Source organism: Chaetodon trifascialis, chromosome 3 (genome assembly GCF_039877785.1).
Source record: "Chaetodon trifascialis isolate fChaTrf1 chromosome 3, fChaTrf1.hap1, whole genome shotgun sequence".
Lineage (NCBI taxonomy): Eukaryota > Metazoa > Chordata > Actinopteri > Chaetodontiformes > Chaetodontidae > Chaetodon > Chaetodon trifascialis.
In genome coordinates this window covers 15,974,337-15,982,921 of record NC_092058.1, presented here as the reverse complement: position 1 = coordinate 15,982,921, position 8,585 = coordinate 15,974,337, and positions in this window count along the sequence as shown.

Here is an 8,585-nt window from a genome sequence, read left to right as displayed (position 1 = left end):
ATGAATACTGTCAATGAAGACTCAGCAGCACAGCAGTAGAAACAACACATACAAGCTCCAGTAAAGCTGAAGGACCCAAAAGCCATAAAGTCTTTAAAAAGATCACATTTTTTGGTACAGCTGGTGGGAACTAGTTTGGATGAGGGAAAGTTGGCGTAAGACAAGACTTTACCAGATGTTTACATTCTTTTCATTAACCAAGTCAGACCCTCAGAATTTAAACTCTGCTAAATCTAACCTCCAACCAGGAAAATTGAGAGTGGAAAGTGGGTATTCCATAACAGATGACTTACATGTGGTGCCTCGACCGTGACAGCCTTGCTGCTCTTAATTTCAGCTGTTAAATACAAGTGATTCTGGATGACAAGTGTAAGTATGAAAAAGTATGGTGGAACCAGTTCCAAGCTTATCAATGGAAACATTATTATGCCTTTGTGTGTGGTTTTGACAGTGGTTTCCAGGTCACCTCACTCACTGATGGGAAAGTCTTAAACTAAACACTTTCTCCACATTTAAGGCATCAAGGAGTAATCAAAACAGCTTGTCCTTGGAAAAGGAAAATGCTCAGCAGGCCTTTGAGGGGCCTCACAGTCAGTGAGCACATACAGTATTTTCCCTTAAGAACGTTTTACACGAGCAAGCTCCTGCTAAAGGCCCCCATTGACCTTCTTTCTTTAGTCCCTGTGTTAGTTTTACTGTATAGTCATAATAATTACAGTAAATAACTAGGGACCTGCTGTGAGCCATGAATGCATTTTAAATTAGTTCAAATGTTTTCAGTTTTATACCCTTTATTTAATGCTTATTCAGCCCTCCAGGAGGAGCTCGGGCACCTCATATATACTCACTGATGCAAATATAATATTGTCTGTATATGTATGTATTCCATCCATATTTTTCCAGTTGTACAGAAGCAGCTTGTAATTTTCATGCACGAATTTTCATCAAAATGAGTGTCCGAGTAGTGTCTGTGGCCAGGCACCAAGGCATTATCATGCAAATGTTTTTCTGTTGGACCATGTCACGCGTGCTCGAATGTGATCATTCACTCATGTGATAAAATGAATATCCAGAGACATTTACATGCTATAATTAGATTTTTGCTGGTGGTTTAGGGGATGCAACCCCGAAAGCATTTGGTCAGTTCATTCATTTCACAGTTTTTCCCAAAGCATTAATGACTTTTTCACACGCCGTCCATAGCATTTCAGTGTAGTTATTGGGCGTTTATCACAGGAATGACATGCCTTTGTAATAGTCTCCTGTCTGTTATCATCTATTTGAGGAAAGTGTTTTTCATCATTCATTATTTCTTTCGTGTCCAGTGTCACACCTGTTTGAATGCAAGGAAGTGAAAATGTCTCAGAAGTCGATGAAATTGTAAATGTCAAGGCCAATCAGGCTTCTCTATTTCAGTTTGTTCTGACGTCTGATTAGTTGAATTAATTCAGGTGATATTATGATGATATTATGCTGCCCTTCTTCAGTGTGCAAGTTTGTGTATGTGTGAATGAATGTTTGACGTTCGACCGCTTCATTTACTTTTTCTTTTGAAATCACAAATGTGAGGCATGACCAATGCTTTGACTTCTGTGGACTGCACTGAATGACGAACCGCCTGCACTGAGCTGTTTTAAAGCACCACAAACTATCAGCAACTGTGCTATTCTTCAATATTTATTGTAATGCAGAATAGACATAACAGACATACACAGATGAATCATGTAGAATGGACGTAAAGTTGGCTCTGTATCAGATGATTTCAGCTCCAGCACTCTGTGGAGACGTCCTGATGGATTTTTGGGAAAAAAAAATGGGAATTTTAATCACTGTATGCTCAGCCAAGCAGTGATTATATGCTTATATTAGCAAGATGACATGATGTACTGAACGCCTGTGAGACTCTCAGGAATTGTGTTACAGATTAAACCCATTACCAGGTGTTTAATGCTGGGTCTATTTCAGTCTTGAAATGTTCTTTTCAGTGCAGCCTTGTGTTACTGATTCTGTGTGTTCAAGGATTATCTACAGAGCACGAAATGTTTGCTGATATTTTGTTGGACTAAACCTGGCATCTAGTTTTCTTTTTTTCTTCATTACTTTCTAACTCTCTCCTCGCGTGCAGGAAATATTATGATGATACAGATAATATCAAGCAAATCTTGGGTCAGGGATGACTTTCCACCATTATTTCCAAAGAGGATTACTTGCTTCCTTCAGCACACAAGAGGCAAAATCTTCATGTTAAGCATGCACAAAGAAGCACAAAAGAGAAAAGAATGAAAGCAAAAGTGGCCGAGTACTACTTTGTACGAAGTTAAGGGTATGTGTTTGATTTTAAGTTGAAAAGCTATGCAGCAGACCCCCACTCATGGACGATATGTCGAACCACCAGCCAGAGCAGCCTCTGCAGAGTAATATGCCACACAAGGGAGATATCTGGGGGAAATCTTATTCATCTTTTCTTCGGTCACTTGTGTGTCACTGTGGATTAAATCAAGAATCACATATTACTAATACAGTGCATTAATCTCTAACTGAAGCTTCAGGTTCATAATTTTATGCAGCTCTGCAGCAGCCTGCTGCCATTGAAATATGGTTGTAATGATGAGAGCATGCTTTTACAGGCAGCGAGAAAATCTGTATCGCCTTTTTCACTTAAATGTGCACTTAAAACAAATTCCAATGAACACACAATAAATCACTGTCACATATTAATTCACTTTTTAATGACCAGGGAAATATGGACCTTCATGCAAAACTTAATAATCCAGGCAGCATAATGTTGAATGTGGACATAAATCCTGGGATATGCAAAGCTTACAATTCACCCACCGATCTGGTTCATGATATACATGCTGTCAAAGGACTGCACTGTGTATCAGTGTTAACCACTATCTATTCTGCACATATATATCTATCAAATGAGACTCTTAACGAGTGACTCATCCAGCCCTGTCTTTGTGAGGGTGCAGGGCCTGTCTGGGATCTTAACAATGGCTGGAGCTGTGGGAAATGAAATGAGCCAGAGTTGCGTCTGGTGTTAAACAATGGGCTTAAACAGGCCAGACAACTTTGTCCTCGAAGATGTTGATAACAGAGCTCTGTTTAAGTGATTAATTCTTGATTAGTTTTTCATGTGTTAGTTGAGTGTTTCGCTTCTTACATCGTCAAACATTGTGCTTCAGTTTCATTTAGCAGAGGGCAACAATATCCCCTTTAGCATTTTGGATCTACTGATTCAGTGGAAAGAATTTGTAAAGACCTTCAACCACATAAATATTGAGACTGAACATCTCACTCTGAAGCCTGTTGTGTGATTATTAATAGCGCACACATTATTCATTACATGTGACCTGAAATGCTATCTATGGTTCAAATTAATTGAACTTGCAATAAAGGGACTATAATTGACAGATGCTGATATTCTTATCAAAGTCTATATTTACATAATGTATTATACAGGTTACATGAATATTGCACCTATAGGTCCAATCAATTATTGAGCTGGTACACATCCTTATCTGCAGTCATGTCCTTTGAAGGTGCAGGTTCACTTAATTGAAATTTGTTCCAGTTAATTGCTGTAATTTGTTGTTAACCATGAACTGCTAAGTAGGCTAGACGGGTATTCACCCTTCAACCAGCAGCTAACCTTATCACATCAGTTTTGTTATTTATTTAATTATTTTTTGTGATGGGTTTTTGGAATTTCTGCTTGGACAGCATAAACTGACAGGAAGGATCAGAGAGAGAGGAAATGCTGTGAGGCAGACTGCAGCTGTTGACACTTCATGGTACCTTGTTCAAGTCAGTCAGTCAGTCAGTCAGTCAGTCAGTCAGTCAGTCAGTCAAGACACTGAATCTGCATTTCAGAAGCCAAACATTAAAGTATTATTCATGCATTTGCAAAAGCCACGTACTATTCTGCACTGGGTTATTAAACTCACAACTCAGTAACTGAGTTGAGATGGTTTCACTGGTCAACCTTCCAGGAACATTTGTATTAACTGAGAGCGCTGGTTCCCAACCTTGGGGTCCTGACCCACACTAGGTGTCACCAAAGCTTCTCAGGGGGTCACAAGGCTTTATAAAATCTTTATATGAAGGTGCACATATTCACTAATAACTAGCTGCTTATTAGCATGCTTATTAGTGTCATATTGGCCCCTTGTTAGTCATTATAAAGCACTTGTTAATGCCTTTTTATGCATGACCATATCATGAGCACAGTCCCCTCATGCTTCAAGACCACAACCATCGTCCCCCTTCCCAAGAAGAGCCCACCCACCTGCCTGAATGACTACATGCCAGTAGCACTCACTCCAATCATAATGAAGTGCTTTAAGAGAGTGGTGCTGACCCACATTCAGAGCAGCATACCAGACAACCTGGACCCCTTGCAGTATGGCTACTGACCGGGCAGATCCACCACAGACGCCATCGCTGCTGCCCTCCACTATTCCCTATCACACCTGGAAAACAAAGACTCCTACTTGAGGATGCTCTTCATAGACTACAGTTCTGTCGTCAACACAGTCACCCCCCACAAACTCACCTCCAAACTGTCCACATTTGGTCTGCCTCCCATCCTCTGTGACTGGCTCCTGGACTTCCTGACTGGCAGGCCCCAGACTGTCAGGATTGGAAGAAGGACTTCAGCCAGCATCATCACCAACACTGGCACCCCACAAGGATGTGTCCTCAGCCCCATCCTCTACACTTTGTTCACCCATGACTGTGTCGCCTCCCACATGGACAACATCATCCTCAAGTTCACAGATGACACCGCAGTGATAGGACGCATCACTGGCGGAGAGGAAGCAGCTTACAGGAGGGAGGTGGCCAGTCTCGTGTCATGGTGTGAGGACAACAACCTCACCCTCAACACGGACAAGACGAAGGAGATTATCGTGGACATGAGAAGGGAAAGGAGACCACATCATCCACTGTTTATCCGGGGGCTTGAGGTGGAGAGGGTGAGCAGCCTAAAATATCTGGGCATCCACATCACTGAGGACCTCACCTGGACACTTCACACCACACAACTGGTCAAGAAAGCTCACCAACGGCTGTACTTCCTGAGGAGACTGAGGAAGTTTGGAATGTCACCTAAAATCCTCAGGAACTTTTACAGCTGCACCATCAAGAGCATCTTGACCAGTTGCGTCACCGTCGGGTATGGCAGCGCTACTGCCTTGGACCGCAAACGCCTGCAGAGAGTGGTAAAGACTGCTGAGAGGATCGCCAGGACTCCACTGCCCTCTCTGCAGAGCATTTACCACCACGGGGTCCACAAGAGAGCTGCCTCCATCCTGAAAGACCCCACCCACCCCCAGCACGGACTGTTCACACTTCTGCCCTCAGGCCGGAGGTACAGAAGTGTGAAATGCAGGACGTCCAGACTAAAGAACTCTTTCTTTCCCGCAGCCATTAGACTCCTTAACAGATAACTGGGCTACCTCATTCATTCAGCTGCATTCATAACTGCACTGTACCTCACACTTTACTCTCCACTGTGTACTATACTGTTTTTTACAGTTTAGTTCTACCATTTTTGGACTGCACATTTACTGTTTAATTGCACACTTACTGTTTAATGTTTACTTACTGTTTAATGTTTACTTTTACCAATTTGCACATGCTACTGTTGACTGTTTACACCCACCAGTTTGCACATAACACCACTTTGCACTACGTGAATAGTTATTGAAATTATGTATATAGTCACTTGCAATTTCTGCTTATAGCTGTTGCAATTCTGTTCATTTAGGCCATTAACTAAGAGTTTTCCCCCACAATCTCCTTACTGCTGTTCATTTATAGTAAGCAATGAAGTTATACATGAATTATGATCTTAATAACCCAAATCCAATAACCCCTAGAATAAGATATTAAAAAGTGCTTTTTATGACTGGTTAAGAAGAAATGTGATACTAATATGCATGCAAATGGGAAACTAGTTAATGTCATGTGTACATGAATATGAAGGGTGACAAACCCTTTTCAAAAAATATACACAGAATTTATCAAAAAAGAAGCCTATTAAACATTATGACTATTAGAAACAGAGAAAATACATAATATAGACAGAGAATTGTATAAAAAGTTCATAAAATATCAGAAAAACTCATCTCTGATGCAATATTCACGGGGAATAATCAGCTAAAAATTCTACAGTTCTACATCCAGCAGTTATTGTGTTGCTTTTCTCTCTTATGAGTCAGCAGTGTTCACTATTTGGGTTAATTGCACAGTTCATCAGTTGTTCTGTACTGTTATTGTTATACGTTGAATATATGAAACATCCATAAATATGTCACTTAGTCATTGATCATCAGTTTACTCAATGATTGAAGTCCCTCAAAGAAAAAGGTTGGGAACCAACCAAGAAAGCAGTCAATAAATATTTCATCACAGATGTATCAACAACAATTTATATCTGGGAGCCATCGCTTAACCTACAGTATAAACAGCTGTAAGATGAAGGCTTACTGGAACTGATCACATGTGGGTCATTTTTTTTTTTACCAGCATCACATGAACACATATGCAATCAAATAGTCAAAGAGTGATTGGTGATGCGGCATCAGCTCTGCCTCCAGCCTCAGAGCTGGCACCTCTCCTCTTCACAAACCTCACTTCAAAGTTCCATCATGACGGCAAAGCCACATTTGGCATGCCAATTCGAAGACATCATGAATATAATCAAGCAACAATAAGATCTCAGAGCTTTAAGGTGCAATCTGTGCGCATATTTGTTTCAGGCCGTATACCTCTTATGTTATTATCATGTCCGTTGACCTTGTCTGTGCATGTGTGGCATGTCATGTACTCTTTGGTATGATTTGTATGAGTGTAGGCATGAATAATGAAGACAAGCTGGCCGGCCCGTTCTGCGTCTTTTGGCGTTAATTCATTATGCATGCTCTACGCGCAGTACGCTGCTGCATCCCCGCACATCAAAGATACAGCCATAGCTGGAAATGTCACTGAATTCAGAGGTGTAGCCCTCCGCTTTAACCTTGACAGTGTGACGATCATTCGAGTTCCTCTCTGTTCATGCTTGATTAAGCAAGTCACATTGTTTCCTGTATGTACAGAAACTGATAAGATGTTCCTGCTTCTGAATGAGGTCAGAGATTGTTATGAAAATGCATCAAAGTAAAATTATTGATTGCCTTACACTGAAGGGTCTACAGCATAAAGAATTAAGTATTTGAGGGACCTCTGCAGCTCTCTCTGATGTGTGTCTGAAACACTGAGACAGGCAAAATATGAAAAATCTCTCAACTGCAAAGTCCCCGGTCTGAGCCCTCCAGCATTTATACATCATACAAATGCAAGACACCAAAACCCCGACCGACTCGCTGTTAAATGTCAAGGTGATGCTGAAATTCAAGATTCAATATTCCTTTATTAATCCCGCAAGGGGAAATTCCAGTTACAGCAGCACCAGTGAATATAATAGAGAAATAAAAAATAAACATCATCATAAGAAATTATAAATAGTATTTGCATTGCACAGATTATTGTTACTGATTATTGCACAGATAATTCACAGGTTACTTGGAGCAGTTTTTGTTGTGTAGTCTGACAGCTGCAGTAAGGATTGACCTGCGATACCGCTCCTTCACACACTTTGGATGTAGCATCCTGTCACTGATGGAGCTCCTCAGTGCAGTGAGTGTGTGTTGGAGGGGATGGGAGTCATTGACTATCATGGAGGACAGCTTGGCTGTCATCCTCCTCTCCCCCACCACCTCCACCAGTTCCAGAGGGCATCCCAGGACAGAGCTGGCCTTCCTGATGAGTTTGTCCAGCCTCTTCCTGTCAGCTGCTGTGATGCTGCTCCCCCAGCAGACTACACCGTAGAAAATGGCAGAGGCCACAACAGAGTCATAGAAGGTCTTCAGAAGTGCCCCACGCACCCCAAAAGACCTCAGCCTCCTGAGCAGATAGAGTCAAACGCACTGTGAGTTGAACTCATAAAATTCTAAACATGTCATGACAAAGAGTCACTTTACATTAAGAATGTGCAGATGACAATGGGGCAATTTCCATCTGCAGCACATGTGAACGAAAGATGTGGAAAACATTATTCCTGAGGACTGTAAGATGAGTCTTTGTTCCGCTATCAAGCAAAAGATGATCTATTGCCTCGGTGTAAGTAGAAGAAATAATTTCTTCATTCTGGTCAAATTCCCAGATGATTAAGAGAGATTAAGCGATTATTGTCTTGTGCTGTTATTTTGTTAATCTGCTTGCTCATTACAAAGCAAATATTGTGTTTCATTTGAAATCCTTTAAATAAAATGCCCTCCTACAACCATGTTAGGTCAACAGACGACTCCTGATCATGATGATATGATATATGATGCCATATAGCTTCAGCTAAAAAATTGCATTCTCATTTGTGATAATTGAACTGTTATTTTAAAATACAAGCTTTTGGAAACACAAGCTATGAATGAAACACTGCTTCCATTTGTTTACATTGTATTAATTATGAAAATGAATGATCTATGACATCACTGGCTCTCAAGGGGTTTTTGTTTAATGGCATAAATGCTTCAACGTTAATT